At 33.5% G+C, this 16,880-nt stretch overlaps 1 long non-coding RNA gene across 1 annotated transcript; it reads left to right on the forward strand.

The window, feature by feature from the left end:
• The first annotated feature begins 9,995 nt into the window (after window positions 1-9,995).
• Window positions 9,996-10,925, forward strand: LOC141717201 (uncharacterized). The gene is made up of 3 exons (XR_012573554.1): window positions 9,996-10,143; window positions 10,479-10,613; window positions 10,720-10,925. It is a non-coding gene; the product is annotated as an uncharacterized LOC141717201 (long non-coding RNA).
• Window positions 10,926-16,880: the final 5,955 nt, after the last annotated feature.

Consider the following 16,880-nt stretch of genomic DNA (forward strand, 5'->3'; position numbering starts at 1 on the left):
GGGTTGTATCTCTTAGGGAAGTTAGAATTTTCTATGAAGATGGGTCCTTCACCTTCCTTGGCAGTGATTTAATTGATTCTTTTTCTCCCACAAAAATTAAAAGAATAATAAGTTTGCTAAAGTATAAGGATACTGCTACAAGGGCATGAAGATCAGTTATAGCTGAATGGTTGATTACAAAGGAGGAAACAAGAAAAAGAAATAAGGCTGAATCTGAAGAAAGATTGAGGAAGTATGATGAGGAAATTGAGATGTTCATAAAAAGATCAGAAGAGCTCAATGCTAAAGGAATGAGTAGAATCTCTAAGGATGGGAAATTTCTAAACATCAAAGCCGGTGGATTCTCAAAATTTAGGATTGATTTACTAGAAAGTGGTTATCCAAAGGTTGCAAGCTCTAAGTGAAACAACTATCATAGAAGAACTGGAAGTTCTTGATCACTTGAAGGATGTTCTTAGAGAAGAAGCAGAAACAAAAACTGTCTTTACCTGATACTTGTAACCATCTAAACTCTGTAAATTTCCTAATGTATAAAAGTTGTAATTCTATCAAGATTTTTGTATTAATTTCATTTTCCATTTGTTAACTTGGGGTTAGTCTTGTTAACAGGCATATATTTGTGTTAATCAATCTTCTCATAAATTGGGGGAGATTGTTATGCAAGACATGCCTGTACTTTACAAGACTAAGTCAAATTGACAACCCTAAGTAAGTTGTATTGTAATCTTAATTTGCATTTGTACTTGTAATATCTAAAGTCTGTAAAAATGTAAAAGAGCAAATTGAAGTCTTTTTGTTTAAACAATATCAAGCCTAAGGATTCTATCTGGAAGAAGATAAAGAAGATCATGCCTCAGAAGAATTATGAAGAAGCTTGGAGTTGAATAAATCTGTTTGGATAAAAATATTCTAAGTCCAATTTGGAGTTCTCGAGTGACTTCTCTATAACACTAAATCTGTGACTTGTAGAGAAGTCAGAAAAGCTTATAGAGAACTCACAGAAAGATATCGACAAGCCAAATTGAAAAACATGAAGATTGGAGATATCGACAAGTCATTTCTTCACTAGAGAACTCAGAGTTATCGACAAGTCAACATTCATTAGAGAACTCTGAGTTATCGATAAGCCAAATTCCATTAGAGAACTCAGAGATATCGATAAGCCAAAATTCACTAGAGAACTCTGAGTTATCGATAAGTTAAATTTGACTAGAGAACTCTGAGTTATCAATAAGTCAATAAGCCACTAGAGAACTCAGAGATATCGATAAGTCAAAGTGAAGATATGAAGACTAGAGATCTCGATAAGCCAAAATTCTCTTATAGAGAACTCAAAGACCTCTACAAGTCAAATTAACTATGGAGTATTAGAGATCTCGATAAGCCAATATACTTATCGAGATGTCAAGTTCTCTATAGACCAAATGAAGATCTCGAGGTAAAATATCAAAGTACAATTTGTAGACCAGTTTAATATTCAAGATTAACAATCAACAAACAATCCAAACAACTGGATTGACAAGTCTACAAAAAGCAACTTGAAGGATGTGCAAGATCAATGGTAAAGATTAACTGACAAAGGAAGATAAAAGTAAACACATGATGCTAAGATATGCTAAGCCAGAAATGGAAGATATACTTTTTCTAAAATGGAAATGATAAGTGACAGTTTACTAAAGGTTATAGCATGTCTTATTATACACTGTGTAAACCAGCAGTTAACTAAATTATAAAGTTAACAATGGTCTTTTAGTCAGGTGTTACAATTTAGATAGAAAATCTTGTAACACTCTCAAGGAGAAGCTAAGCTCTTTATCAACAAAGAGCCTAGAAATTTTGTAGCAAAACAGTCTTAATTATAATATAAAATTAAGTGAGTTTTGAAAGATCTGTGTTCTTTATTATTGCATATTTAATTTTAGCAAGTAACACATTTCACTACAAGATTTAATTTACTTTGTTCAACCATAAAAAGTTCAAGAAAAGTATAAAAACAGTAAAACACATTCACCGCCCTGTGTGTTATTCATTTCCTAACACAAACTTTCCAGTTTTTGACTCATTCACATCAGAGTTTCTTCTGTAATTCCTCTTATCAGTGTTTGAGGAAATGGAGCCCTTTCTGGAAAACCTCTTCCCTTTCTTGAAGCTCTTGTAGACCATCTTCTTGAAATTTTTAACCAAAAGAGCTACCATTTGCTCAATGTCTTCACTATTGTCATGATCACTTTCAGTATCTGATTCATTATCAGAGTTTGAGTCATCATCAGAGTTTGATGACTCAGTATCAGACTTTGCAATCATAACCTTGACTTTGAAGTGGCTTTTTCTCCTGGCTTTCTCCTTTGGCTTCCCTTCAACCTTGAGGGCAACCTGTCTTGCTCTTGGTCCTTTCCTTTTGATCCTTTGCTCCATCTCCAGTTCATGAGTCTTCAACATGCCATAGATCTCATCTAGAGATATATCATCCAGTTCATAATTATCCATATTTAATGTGACTTTTAAGTCCTACTTTTCTGGGAGTGCAAGAAGGAACTTCAAGTTAGAGTCTTCCGGATCATATTCTTTGTCAACCAGAGACAAGTCATTGATCATCCTTTGAAATCTGTCATAGATTTCAGTCAAGAACTTATCAGTTTTTGAGTCAAAGTGTTCATACACTTGAGTCAGCATAGTCCTCTTGTTCTTCACAATAGCAGTGGTTCCTTGATACGTGACTTCCAAAGTATCCCAAATCTCTTTGGCAGTTTTTCATCCAATAACCCTATTAGACATGACACTGTCAAGACTACTATATAAAATATGACTTGCTTTTACATTTTTCATAAAAGATGAAAGATCCTCAGGAGAATAGTCATTCTTATCTTTATCAAATATCTTTTATTCTTGACCTGGAACAACAACATCTAGCTTCATTGGCCTATGAGATCCATCATAAATCCTGTTCAGATATTCAGGATATGTTGCTTCCAGACACATGGCCATCTTCACCTTCCATATTGGATATTCATGAATCTTTAATATTAGTACCTTGATAGCCTCATATCTGCTCATATTTTGATTGATAGGTTGATTGGATGGTGGTGGTGGTTGGGGATTTTGTTGAGGTTCTTTTTCTGTCATTATAGATTGATTTTAGATCTTAAACTGTTTGTGTATCAACAGCAAGCTTTGATACCAATTGTTAGGTCCTTAATACAACTTTAGAGGGGGGTGAATACAGTTTATACAGACAAATCGAATTAAGTACTCAACAATTTTGTATTGATTGATAAAAAATGATTACAAAACTAATCTCTTAAAGGATGAACAAATATCCTTGAGGACTGTTAGATTACATAAAAAAATATATCAATTCCTGACACATAAAGTGTAAACCTAATATGTGTTTATATACTGCACAACTACACAATCAATAAGGAATCATTTCTATTACAATAAGGAATCCCAAAACATATCCATGTATTGATTGCTACAAGAAGTAAAGTCCTAATATGTGCTTATATACTGCACAACTACACAATTAATAAGGAATCCTTTCTACTACAATAAGGAATCCCAAAACATATTCATGTATTGATTGCTACAAGAAGTAAAGTCCTATACTGATATGTATTATGTAAATCCTTCCCTTCTTCGATATCTCTTGACTTTCAGCTTAAGTGACCAAATGTTGATGTCAAATACTGATCAACAAATGCTGATAACAAATGCTGATGACGTCACCTCTGCTAAATACTTATATCAAATAGTGATAAATAAACTCTGATAGTTTATATGCTGATATCATCAATTTCTTCTAACACTTTCACATGTGAAAAATATGGACTTTTTACAACACCCACGAAGATATCCCTTTTTAAACATTTTAGACATCAGTTCCGAGTCGTTGGATATTGACCTTTTTCTTGTAGTGTTGTTGAAAAATAAAGTATATAGTCCCTAATAATTTAAATAAATTATACGATATATGTCACTGAAAGAAGCTTATTCTCAATCATTGTCTAGCCTGTTGAGTGATAGTATGTAATGTAATGTTTATAGTTTCCTTTTTCTTGGTTTTGATGATTCCGATAATGACAAATTTTTTGGTTGTCTGTGATCTTGAGTTAAATATTGTTGATATTTAATTTGTGTAGTTTCGATATATATGGGTGTAAAGTGATTGAAACTTTTCGCGTATGAATTGATAAAATTTGTTCCAACTTAGATTTTCTTGTGTTAAAATGTCAATACTATTTTGTTAAGTACACGACGATAATATATGTATGTTTATCGTTGATGCATATATATGTTGTGTTCTATTTTAAGGACTAATATATCGTTATTTAAATCGTTATTTGGTCTTGTTCATGAATGATTTCAAAAAAAAATTCACATACTAAATTAATGATAATAATATGTATTATTTTTCCAAACAAAAAATTATAAATTCGTTTCAAGTGTCATAAATATTAGTTTAAAATTATAATAATTTTATTTTTCTATGAAATAATGAATACAATAATCTATGTGAATAATTTAATCATTTTTCTTTAAATTATTCAAGAAAGAAATAAGTCAAGTCATATAACTGAGTGAATTTACATGTTTTATTCATGGATTGTAATTCTAAATATTAAAGTAATTTTAAACATTTTATGTTACCTAATATTTTCATATCTCCGATTTAAGTATAATTTGGTAATGTTTTCATGACAACTAGTGTGATTTAAGTCTTTGCAATATTTATTAATTTTGTATCAAATCAAATAATTATGCGGGGTTCAATATTTCATTCACAAAGTTTTGAATAAAAATATAATTTCAAGTATGTGAAACAATTACAATTTACTTTTTTTTAAAAAAAATAGGTATTATCTAAAATCGTTAAATGTCAATATCTTTTTCTAATTAATTTACCGTTAACATTTTTTTATAATTAAAAAATTAATTTTCTTCTTCTAATTTTGAATGAAAAAAATTATAATTTTGAACGCCACTATTTTATAATTTATCATTATTAAAAATATCACATACATATATTTTAAATTTTTATAGTAATACATATTTTTTTAATTAAATGGAATATTGAGAAAAAGTTGGTCGAGTATTACACCCATACTTTTACCTGATCGTGCGATAACTTTGACCAAGGCATGAGTAATTTTTAATAACCGGGTCAAGTCCTTGACAACCCAGCACAAACAATCTAACAACTTTGATCTACAATATTTTATTGGCTTGAAATTATGAAGGTCTCTTACGCGTGAATTCATGTGATTGTAAAATATAAGAAATACCCAATTTTATTGAGATAATGTCATCATCATACGAATAAACAAACGTACTGAATTCGAGAGTAAAAAAATATATTTAATTCGATAAGACTTTGACGCCATTTGTGAAAAATGGCCAAATTTTGAGTATTTTTTAAAAATTGAGTGATATTCTGATGTCGAGTTCAAAATAAGTTTAAATATATTAGTCTAAATAAAAACTAAAAATAGGTATACTTGTCGAAACACTTTATAACAATTCTACCTCATAATTACTCACCTTTTACGGTTAGTTTGACCAAATGGTTAGAATTTATAATTTTATTCTCTACAATTTTAAATTACATTTACCTTTTAACAATATAATTTTAAAAATTATTTTTATTTTATATATGTATCTACTTTAATTATTTTTTAATATAATATAATTACCACGTTTGAATTTATTAAATAATAATAAATATCTAGTTAACTTATTTAAATTATCTATATAAAAATATTTACTACCAATACCATATCATTAAGTTGAATGATTTAAAAATTATATAAGTTTACTATATACCATACATTATTAATTTATATTATATAATTATATAATACAAAGTACAAATGCAAAAAGAAAAAAATGAGTAAAAAATTTTAGTTAGTCAATATATATAATATTAAACATTTATTATTTTAAGATACACAAGTAACCCTAATACTGTATGTATATGATTAATAATGCACGTTGTTGAGTGGCTTGGTGGTATAATATAGTATAAAATAATTGCAAGACCCGACTTCGATTCTAACCAACAGTAAAAATCTTTTTAATCAATATTACATTTTGGTGAGAGATTTTGGAATTTTATAAAGAGAGAGATGGAGCGAGAGAGACGTGAGAGGCCGCCATGTTTCGAAATTTTATAAAACTTGTTTTTCGCCTTATTTGTTAGTAGTATTTGATGTTTTTAGTTTGGTTTTTTCGGTTGGGTCTGCACGAAACCCAAATTTCATTTTTCCGCCCAATTATAAATTGATATTGTCTGAATGAATTTCTCTAAAAGTTCATGCAAATGCGCCAAACCCTGTTTCGTTTTAAGTGTTTTATAACATTAGTGTAATGTAACAGTATATTAACGTTTAATCATTTTTTTATGAAAAGTTCAAAACGTAGAATTAAAAAATTATGGAAGTTAAACCGAAAAATTAAGGTTTGACTGATTTTTTATAAAATAATTTTTAAAGATGAGTACTAGAAACTCAGACTAGAGTATTAGCCTAAAAATAAATATTAGAATTGGTACTCGACCGATTACTATTTTGACCGATTTACTGATTTTTAGAACATTAGTTTCAATTATTTACTGTAGGGGTGTCTGGTTACCTAGTGTTATGATCTCAAATTATGTTTCTCCACGCACAAACTAAATGAATTTCTTTACAAATGTATGCAAGACCGTCCCCGTTTCGCTTATTATTCAAACTAGAAGATAAACTGTGTGAAACAACGGTCCGAGAACATTTTATTAAATTTATTTATAATAATTTAATAAGTGTAATATATTGTTGTTATGGTATAATTAAAATACGGTGAAATTAAGTAATATATTATTAAAAAGTAATACAAAGTTCTAAGGGAAATACAAGTATTGTAATATCACATGATTCGAATAAATTTATGATTTTAACAAAAAATGAAATAGAATTATACATGAGGTAGAATTATTGTAATTATACTATGATTTCAATAATTTTATTACTTCCATGAAATAACAATTTAGGGGTGGAACCAAATAATGGTAAATGAAAATATAGTGAAATCAAATACTACTAAATGGGTCAGATTGAAACAAAAATATGATGAAATAATGTACCATGTCGTTAAAAAATAATATAGAGCTTACGGGAAATGAAAGTATTATAATTATAATATGATTTTGAACAATTTTATTATTTAAAAATAAAAAAGAATACTACGTAAAATAGAAATTTCAGATTTATAATATGATTCCACCAATTTTATTTTTTATTAAAAAGTAACAGATAACTCTACATGAAATAGGAATTCAAGGTGAAACAAAAAAAAACGACTAACCGTATTAAGATGAAATCAAGTAACTTATCAAAAAAATTAGAGCTCTACGAGAAATAGAATTATAATTACAATACGGTTTGAACAATTTTATTATTATTTATGGGGGAAACCAAAATGTGTTGACTATAATATTTATATTATTGTATTAAAATAGAATTCCATCAACAACTTTAAAAAAAATTAAATTAAAATATTCCAATTTAAACAGATGACCTATTTACTTGGTAGTGGTTTATATTTTTCAGAATCTATTTAGTTGGGCCAATTTATGAACCTATTTTTTTCAAACATAATTAAAAATATGATTTCAACCTATAAAAATAATAAAATCTATGGCTTATAAGAATCAAAAAATGGATAAAAATTATACATACAGAATTATAAGTCATATAGGAATAAAAAAAAGATGAAAATGATACACTTTTATAGTTATAATTAAAAAGGATGAAACTAAAATATAGTGAAACCAAAAAGTGGTGAAACCAAATTGCCACTTAAAAATGATATTTCTCTTATCAATAAAGGTTATTAATTAGAACCAAATTTTTCATGTGTTGAGTAACATTAATATCTTACTACACTATGTATAACTAAGGGAAATTATCAATAACACCCTTTTGTTATTTGTTTTTTCTAGTGGTACCACCATACCTTTTTGGCTTACATGTGGTACCACTATGTATTTATATGTTAAATAAAAATAGCATTATGTGAAATAAACGTTAAGAAGACGTTTAAAATAGTAAGAAATGATATGTAAACTAAATGAATTCAAATTTCCCGGGCTTTTAGCCTTTGCAACCGTCTAACTTAATAAAATTAAAAATAGGGGATCAAAAGACATGAGTCCTAAAAGACATTAAAATTCATATGTGCAAACAAAAAGAAGCATAACAGTTGGTTAAGTCTAACTATGAGCTGTTGTCCTGGGAACTCTGAGTTGCTGCTGCTGCCTTTACTTATTTTGCTGTATTAGATTGATCCCTCACTCTTGGATTTTTAATGACATGAGTCTCCCTACTTGCTTGCATCTCCTTCTTTTGTTTCTCAGCTAACCCCCTTTGCATGTCCTTGAATTATTTACAAAGCATCCACACTTTTTGTACTTCATAGTCTTGGACCTTTTCCCCTTCAGTTCCTCTCCTTCTTCTCTCCTTTTGTTCCTATAAATCCTTCCAACCCCTCTCTTTATTGTTGGGGGTTTAGTAACAAGTAGGTTCTCATAGGTTGACCATTGTTTTTTTTCAGGAATAGGGGATATGCTAAATCCATAGATTTGTTTGTAAATAGACACATTATATCGAGAACTAACCACCTCCCCCTTTCGGTCGGTCATCAGAGGTCTTACTCCTGGATCCCCCATTTCGGGTCATCCTCATGGCCTAGAGTACGTCTATTTCTTTGATGAATCTGGATGCCATAGAGTAGGCAGCGGCTAGGCTTTATGGTTCCTTATTTATCAGCTCCACAATGTACCTCTCATTGTGTTTCAGATCCAGGTTTCTTCAAAATATGCTCAGTGTCTCACGCTCATCAAGATTCGAGACTTTGTTGATTGCTTCCTGGAACCTCCGCATATAGGTTGAGAGTGATTCGTTGTCATATTGGCGGATGGTTTCCAGGTGACACATATGCATTTCGTGTGTCTTATTGGCTCTGAATCTTCTAAGGAAGGCTCCTCTAAACTCTTTCCAGGAGTGGATGTTTCGTAAGGGGATCCTGCTGAACTATCTTTGAGCCCCCCTTTGGGGTCGACGCGAAGAACCTGGACTTTGTTAAGTCGTTGTAGTAGTATATTTGTGCGATTTGATCGAAATAATTCAGGTGCTCTTCCGGATCCTCGAGTCCATCAAAAGAATCAAAGTTGTATTGTTTGAGGTTTTTCTGTCGAGGAATGACTTCTAGAGAATGACTGAAGGGTGTCAGAGTTTCCCCGACTTCCATTCCAAAATCTTTCTCCGTCTTTCTTTGGAGTTCATAAATCATGTCTTTCAGGTCCTTCTGCCCCTCCTCATCATCATCAGAGATGACCTCGGGAGTGGGGTCCCTCCGGGTCCTCTTGCCTTTGCCTTTAGCTAGGAGCCTCTCCTCTTCTAACTTAACAATTGCAGTGGAGCTTGTTGCAAATCCTTCCATAATTTTTATGGATGAACCTACATCTGGACTTGATGCGCGAGCTGCAGCTATTGTAATGAGTACTGTCTGTAATACTGTTGACACACAAAGAACAGTGGTATGCACGATACATCAACCTAGTATCGAAATATTTGAAGCATTTGATGAGGTTAGTAACTAGTACAGTGAAACTCTTATTAAATTTTGTTCGTGCTAGATAATTCCGTAGTTTTATTAAATTTTCACTTAATTTTTTTCGTCAAGTCTTCAGAATTATAATTAGACTCTAACGACTGACGTCAATATAGTTTTTTACTGTAGTGAAACATTTAAGTGCAAATTTTTGTAAATTTAGGAGGAAAACACTGACAATAAATTATCCTCAAAATGCTACTAAAATTATAGAATCACTGTTTTTTTTAAATGTATACTGTTTTTGCAATGTGTCAACCCACACTGTTTTTTAAAATATAGGATGTGTAAATGTCTAAATGATATTCTCAAAATGTTAGCGTGTTTTGCACTGTGATTTTGGGCTAGTATGTTTCTTCAGGTATCTGTTCTATTTCTATAACATCGTTTACTGATAGTCTACTCAAAACTCAGTTACTTCTTATGAAACGAGGAGGACAAGTAATCTATGGAGGTAAGCTGGGTGAGAAATCGCAGACAATGATAAACTATTTCCAGGTAAAAGTTGTGTGTGTTTATTATTAGCACAACTTGCCTTTTATTTTACTTTTTTTTGCAGAAGTAAAGGAATCTATGTCTATCACTTTTTTTAGCCTAGTAAATGGCTTGCTCCTCAGCTCTTGTAATATGGCAAGAGGGCTTGTAGCTGAAACATATCAGAGAAATTTATCACTTCAAGGATTAAATTACTTGAAAGAATATACTCATAGAAGCAGCATCTGATAAAACATGCTAAATATGGCGAAATATGCTTGGTTGAATTCATGAAAGGAAAAGGCCTACATCACGTCTAGCACTTCTTATGCTACACTACTAATTTTCATGTTTTGTAGGGAATTCCTGGGACCTCTCCATTTCCTGATGGATATAATCCAGCCACTTGGATGCATGAAATTAGTACACCTGCCGCAGAAGAAAGAATCGGTAGAGACTTTGTAGGATATCTAGAGACATAGTGACCAATTCAGGTGAATTTTGTAGCTATTGATTTGGTTGGAGAATATTTTCTACTGAAATTATCAAGTCATTTTGTAATGTTCAATATAATTATATCTGATATTTTTCAATTCATAGGGAGGTTGAAGCATCCATTTAGCAACACAGTGTTCCAGCAGAAGGCTCGAAGCCTTTGAAATTCCCTTCCACTTATTCTAGAAATATGATAGCACAATTTAAAATTTGCATGTGGATGCAAAATCTTATATATTTTAGGAGTCCAGCCTACAACTCTGTCAGACTATTCTTTACTACAGTCAGCGCGCTTGTACTTGGAACCATATTTTGGGACATAGGTTCAAAAAGGCAAGTTAAACTTTGTTGGTATTTAATTACAGCATGTTTATTTATTTAAATAAATGGTCAGCTTCCTGATTTGTAGGAGTTATGACTTGGTCGGTGGTATGTTTTTATTTATTAGGAGAAGTGGAATTAGTGGCTAATTTGTAGGAGAATAATTTGCTCGTATCTTGTTTAGAATAGTATTAATATTTCCATTCTGTAAGTTAGTTTTTCAAGCAATACAATCAGTTTGTTTTTCCCTTGCAATATTGTGTATTGTGTGTGTATCTACTTTGGGTTTTTTTCCATCACTTGGTATCAGAGCCTGAACAAGGTGTATGCCAAAGTATATGCCCAGAGTAATGGCTATAGAAACGGAAAAGAGCAAGGAGAGTACGGTGGGACTAAACTACCCGATGTTGACAAAGACCAACTACACAGCGTGGTCATTGAAAGTGAAAGTGTTTATGCAAGCACATGGTGTTTGGGAGGCAATTGAATCGAAGGACAAGAAGGCCGTGGTCGAGGAGAAGAAAGACAAGCTCGCGTTGGCTGCAATATATCAATGTATTCCAGATGATATGTTGCTTACAATTGCGGAGAAAAAGACAGCCAAAGGGGCTTGGGAGGCACTCAAAACTCTTTGTTTGGGTGCAGATCGGGTCAAGCAAGCCAAGGTTCAGACGATGAAGGCCGAGTTTGAATCCCTAAAGATGACTGATACTGAAGGTCTGGATGATTTTTGTATGAAGTTAAATGGGTTGGTCACTAAGATACGCGAACTGGGAGAGAATATGGCAGAGTCATATGTAGTTAAGAAAATGTTGAGAGCCATGCCTCCAAAGTTTCTCCAAATTACGTCGACAATCGAGCAATTTGGGAACTTTGAAGTCATGACAGTTGAGGAAACCATTGGGTCACTTAAAGCACATGAGGAGAGATTGAAAGGCTCGACTGAAAACACAAGTAATCAGTTACTGTTGACAGAAGCGGAGTGGAAGAAAAGAGAGACTGGCGATGAGAAACTGCTGATGACTAAAGAAGAATGGGCTAAGAAATATGGTAAGGGAGGAATGGAAACATCAAGGAACCAAGGAGGTGGTAATTATTACAATCGGGATTGGGGTCGTGGAGGTCGTGACAGACGGACACTCAGGTGCTTCAATTGTGGTATTGTAGGTCACTTCGAGCGTGAATGCAGAAGGCCTCGTCGTGATCAACAAAACAAGGACAGAGACACGTCCAAACAGGAGGCAAATTTAACGTTTTCACAAGACGATGAACCCGTATTACTCTTTACAGAATGCACTAAAGAAGAATCAAAGCAGTTGCTATTGAATGAGAAAAATATGATGCCCAGGCTCAGTCAAAGTGGTGATCAAACTACGGAGTCCAATGTCTGGTATCTAGACAATGGAGCAAGTCAACATATGACTGGGTATCGTACAAAATTCAGGGATTTGAACGAAGGGGTAACGGGAAAGGTTAAGTTTGGAGATGGGTCCACGGTCGATATAAGAGGCAAAGGTTCAGTAGTTTTCAAAACAAAAGACGGGACTGAAAAATTATTTCATGATGTGTATTATATCCCTGAATTGCGAAACAACATCATATCACTGGGCCAACTCTCTGAATCGGGTAATGAGGTTGTAATGAAAGGGGAATATATGTGGATTTATGATGATCAGAGGCGCCTTCTCATGAAAGTAAAGAGATCTGGCAATCGATTGTATAAAATTCTTCTCGAAACAGCTCACTCAGTATGTTTGATGTCAAAGGCGGAGGAATCTACTTGGCTATGGCATACACGCTTTGGACATGTGAACTTTCAGGCAATGGCGTTGATGTCATCGAAAAAAATGGCGGAGGGATTACCAGAATTGATACAGCCAAAGAAGGTGTGTGTTGGATGCTTAATGGCGAAGCAGACAAGGACGAGCTTTCCTCGACAAACAGAGTTTCGGGCGAAGAAAAGACTGGAGCTTATACACGGAGACCTTTGTGGACCGATTTCACCATCAACGGCTGGCGGAAATAGGTACTTTCTTCTCCTGGTAGATGATTTTAGTAGAGTAATGTGGACATATATGTTAAAAAGCAAGGATGAAGCATTTGGTGCATTTAAGAAATTCAAAACGTTTGTGGAAAAAGAATCTGGAGATAAGATTAAAACTTTTCGCACTGATAGGGGAGGAGAATTCATGTCTAAGAATTTTGTTGATTTCTGTCATGAGGCAGGCATCACACGACATTTCACCGCTCCATACTCCCCTCAACAAAATGGGGTTGTGGAGCGACGAAATCGAACTGTTGTTGCCATGACTCGTAGTTTGTTAAAGGAGATGAATTTGCCTTCAAATCTTTGGGGTGAAGCTGTGCGTCATTCGGTATATATATTGAACAGGTTGCCCACACGGTCCTTGTCAAACATGACTCCGTACGAAGCTTGGAGTGGTGATAAACCAAATGTTGCACATATTCGAGTGTTTGGTTGTGTGGCACACATGAAAGTGCCTAGTGTGCACACGGCCAAATTGGATGATAGAAGCAAGATCGTGGTCAATCTGGGTAAGGAAGAGGGAACCAAAGCCTACCGATTATTTGATCCTGTTCATGGCACAATTCATGTAAGCCGTGACGTAATTTTCGAAGAAGGTAAAGCTTGGCAATGGACTACTCAAGGAACAGATTTGGAGTCTCCTGCAATCAATATTCGAGTTTCAGAATCTCATATGATGAACATCCCAGGTGATAACACTAATGTACAAGAAATTGCGTCTCCACGGTACAGTGCAAATAATGATGTTCAGACTCCAGTGTCATCTGCAATCTCTGGCCAGTCACATGTAACTGAAAACCTCACCAGCGATGAAAGTGCTCCACGAAAGTTTCGATCTTTGAATGATGTTTATGCTGATAGTGAGGAAGTGTTCCTCGATGAGGACATGTTACTGTTGGGAATGGAGGAACCAGCCAATTACAAGCAAGCACTAGCTGACCCGGCATGGACAGCGGCTATGAAAGCAGAGATTGAGGCTATTGAACATAACAACACTTGGAATCTGGTCGAATTACCACCAGGACACACACCAGTCGGACTAAAATGGGTGTATAAACTAAAGAAAGACACCAGCGGAAATATTATCAAACATAAGGCGCGTCTTGTAGCGAAAGGGTATGTCCAAAAATAGGGTGTTGATTATGACGAGGTGTTTGCTCCTGTTACTCGACTTGAGACGGTACGACTTTTACTAGCTTTGGCGGCTCGAAACGAGTGGGAGGTTCACCATCTTAACGTGAAATCAGCCTTTTTAAATGGTGAACTGCAAGAATTGGTGTTTGTGTCTCAGCCACCAGGTTTTGAAGTGAAGAATAAGGAACATCTAGTCTACCAGTTGGTGAAAGCTTTATACGGCCTTCATCAGGCACCAAGAGCATGGTATGCCCGTCTCAGCAAATTTTTGGAGAAGCTTGGTTTTTGCAGGTGTCCATATGAACAGGCTGTATACACAAAGAGAGAATGTTCGGTAGTGTTAATCATCGGTGTTTACGTTGATGATTTGTTGGTTACAGGCACCGATATCTCGAGTATACAAAGATTTAAAAGGCAAATGGGGGAGGAATTTGACATGACAGACCTCGGTAAATTGTCTCATTATTTAGGCATGGAGGTCAATCAAAAGCAAGGGTACATTGAACTTAAACAAAAGTCATATGCTAAGAAGTTACTAGTTCGAGCTGGGATGGCTGAGTGCAGGCCGACTAAGTATCCAATGGAGACGTCGATACAGTTGGATAAAGATGAAAAGGGTACAGCTGGGGATACTACTCAATTCAAGAGCATCGTGGGTGGGTTACGATATATGGTTCATACTCGACCAGACATCGCCTATGCAGTGGGAGTTGTGAGTCGATACATGGAACGACCCACGGTTCTTCTTCACCAAGCAGCTGTTAAGAGGATTCTGCGCTACATTAAAGGGACGACAAATTATGGTTTAATCTACTCAAAAGGAACTGGTAATCATTTGTTGGAAGGATACTCGGATAGTGATCTTGCTGGAAATACAGAGGATAGGAAGAGCACAGGTGCTATGGTATTTTATTTGAATGAAAATTTAATTACGTGGGTTTCTCAGAAGCAGCGATGCGTGGCTCTATCTTCGTGCGAAGCTGAATTCATGGCAGCTACAGCTGCTGCGTGTCAAGCAGTCTGGTTGCGGAATTTGTTGGTTCAGATTACAGGAGTGAAACATGGTCCGGTGGTCATCTATGTGGATAATAAATCAGCTATTGATCTTGCAAAGAATCCGGTCTTCCATGGTAGGAGTAAGCATATCGATATTCGATATCATTTCATTCGTGAGTATGTTGAGCGTGGGGAGATTGAAGTTAAGTATGTAAGTACGAATGAGCAGCGTGCTGATTTTCTTACAAAGGCCATGGCGACTGTGAAGTTCGAACAAATGAGAGCTTTGCTTGTGATTCAGAATATGCAGAAACATGCTTAGATTAGGGGGAGCATGTTGGTATTTAATTACAGCATGTTTATTTATTTAAATAAATGGTCAGCTTCCTGATTTGTATGAGTTATGACTTGGTCGGTGGTATGTTTCTATTTATTAGGAGAAGTGGAATTAGTGGCTAATTTGTAGGAGAATAATTTGCTCGTATCTTGTTTAGAATAGTATTAATATTTCCATTCTGTAAATTAGTTTTTCAAGCAATACAATCAGTTTGTTTTTCCCTTGCAGTATTGTGTATTGTGTGTGTATCTACTCTGGTTTTTTTTCTATCAAACTTTTTGGAGATTGTAACGAATAAATTTCTGATCATTTAAGATTTATAATTATATATATTTTAAGTAGAATCCTGATAGATATATATCTTGATAAGCACTTATAAAAATCTGAAAGTATGTATCTGTGAAGTGTAAGACTTTCCTTATTAATTAATAGTATGCTAGATAACTACTATAGATATCTAGTTAATGTGCTCATATGTTACTTTGGAAATATTGTTAGTGAGAAGTAAAATCTGCACATTTCTGAAGACTGTTACATTAACTAGATGTGTAAGAAAGATTTCGTTTCAAATCAACGTGGTCTTTGTTAACAACTACAGTAAAACCTCTATAAATTAATATAGTTGGGACCGGAGAATTCTATTAATTTAGAGAAATATTAATTAATCGATAAATTAATAATTATTAATTTATAGAGAATTTTCGGTAGCAAACAAAATTAACTTTTGATTAAATTTTTATTCACATAAATTTAAATAAAATGAATTGTACAATTTATATTTTATACTTAATTTAATTAATTCAATGTATATGAATTTAGAAAGTCAATGTAATGTACAATATATTAGATTCAAAGTCCATGTAATGTATAAGTTAAATTCATTGTATTTTACATAGAAAATATTCAATGTATATTAGGAAAATTCAAAGTACATGAATTAATTTAATTCATTGTATTTTACATAGAAAGTATTCAATGTATGTGTAGTCATAAAATATATTATATATACTGTATAGAAGAGATTGCAAACACCATCCTTGAAAATAGTGTTGAAGATGATCTTGAAGACGATACAACACCGAGCCGGTTACACGTAAAGAAGCACTCAAGGCATCAAAAATGCTTAATAACTTTTTGATGCAACATGAAAGCACCACACCCGAGTTTTTGGATGCAATAAGGAAGATTAGGGATGAGTTTCATGTTGATTTAAATTATATGAAAAAGCAAACTACAATTGAATCATATTTTACAAAGATGTAATAGGTATATTTTTATGAATATAAGGGAATTATTAATTTATAGTTTTATTGGGACCATATTTTTATACAGGGTTTTAAAAAAATTATTATCTTATTATCTTATCGAAATTGATTATTTTTTGAACTGGCCCAAGTCGGGACCGGACAAAATTATTAATTTAGAGAGATT

The sequence above is a fragment of the Apium graveolens genome, chromosome 4, assembly GCF_009905375.1.
Source record: "Apium graveolens cultivar Ventura chromosome 4, ASM990537v1, whole genome shotgun sequence".
Classification (NCBI taxonomy): domain Eukaryota; kingdom Viridiplantae; phylum Streptophyta; class Magnoliopsida; order Apiales; family Apiaceae; genus Apium; species Apium graveolens.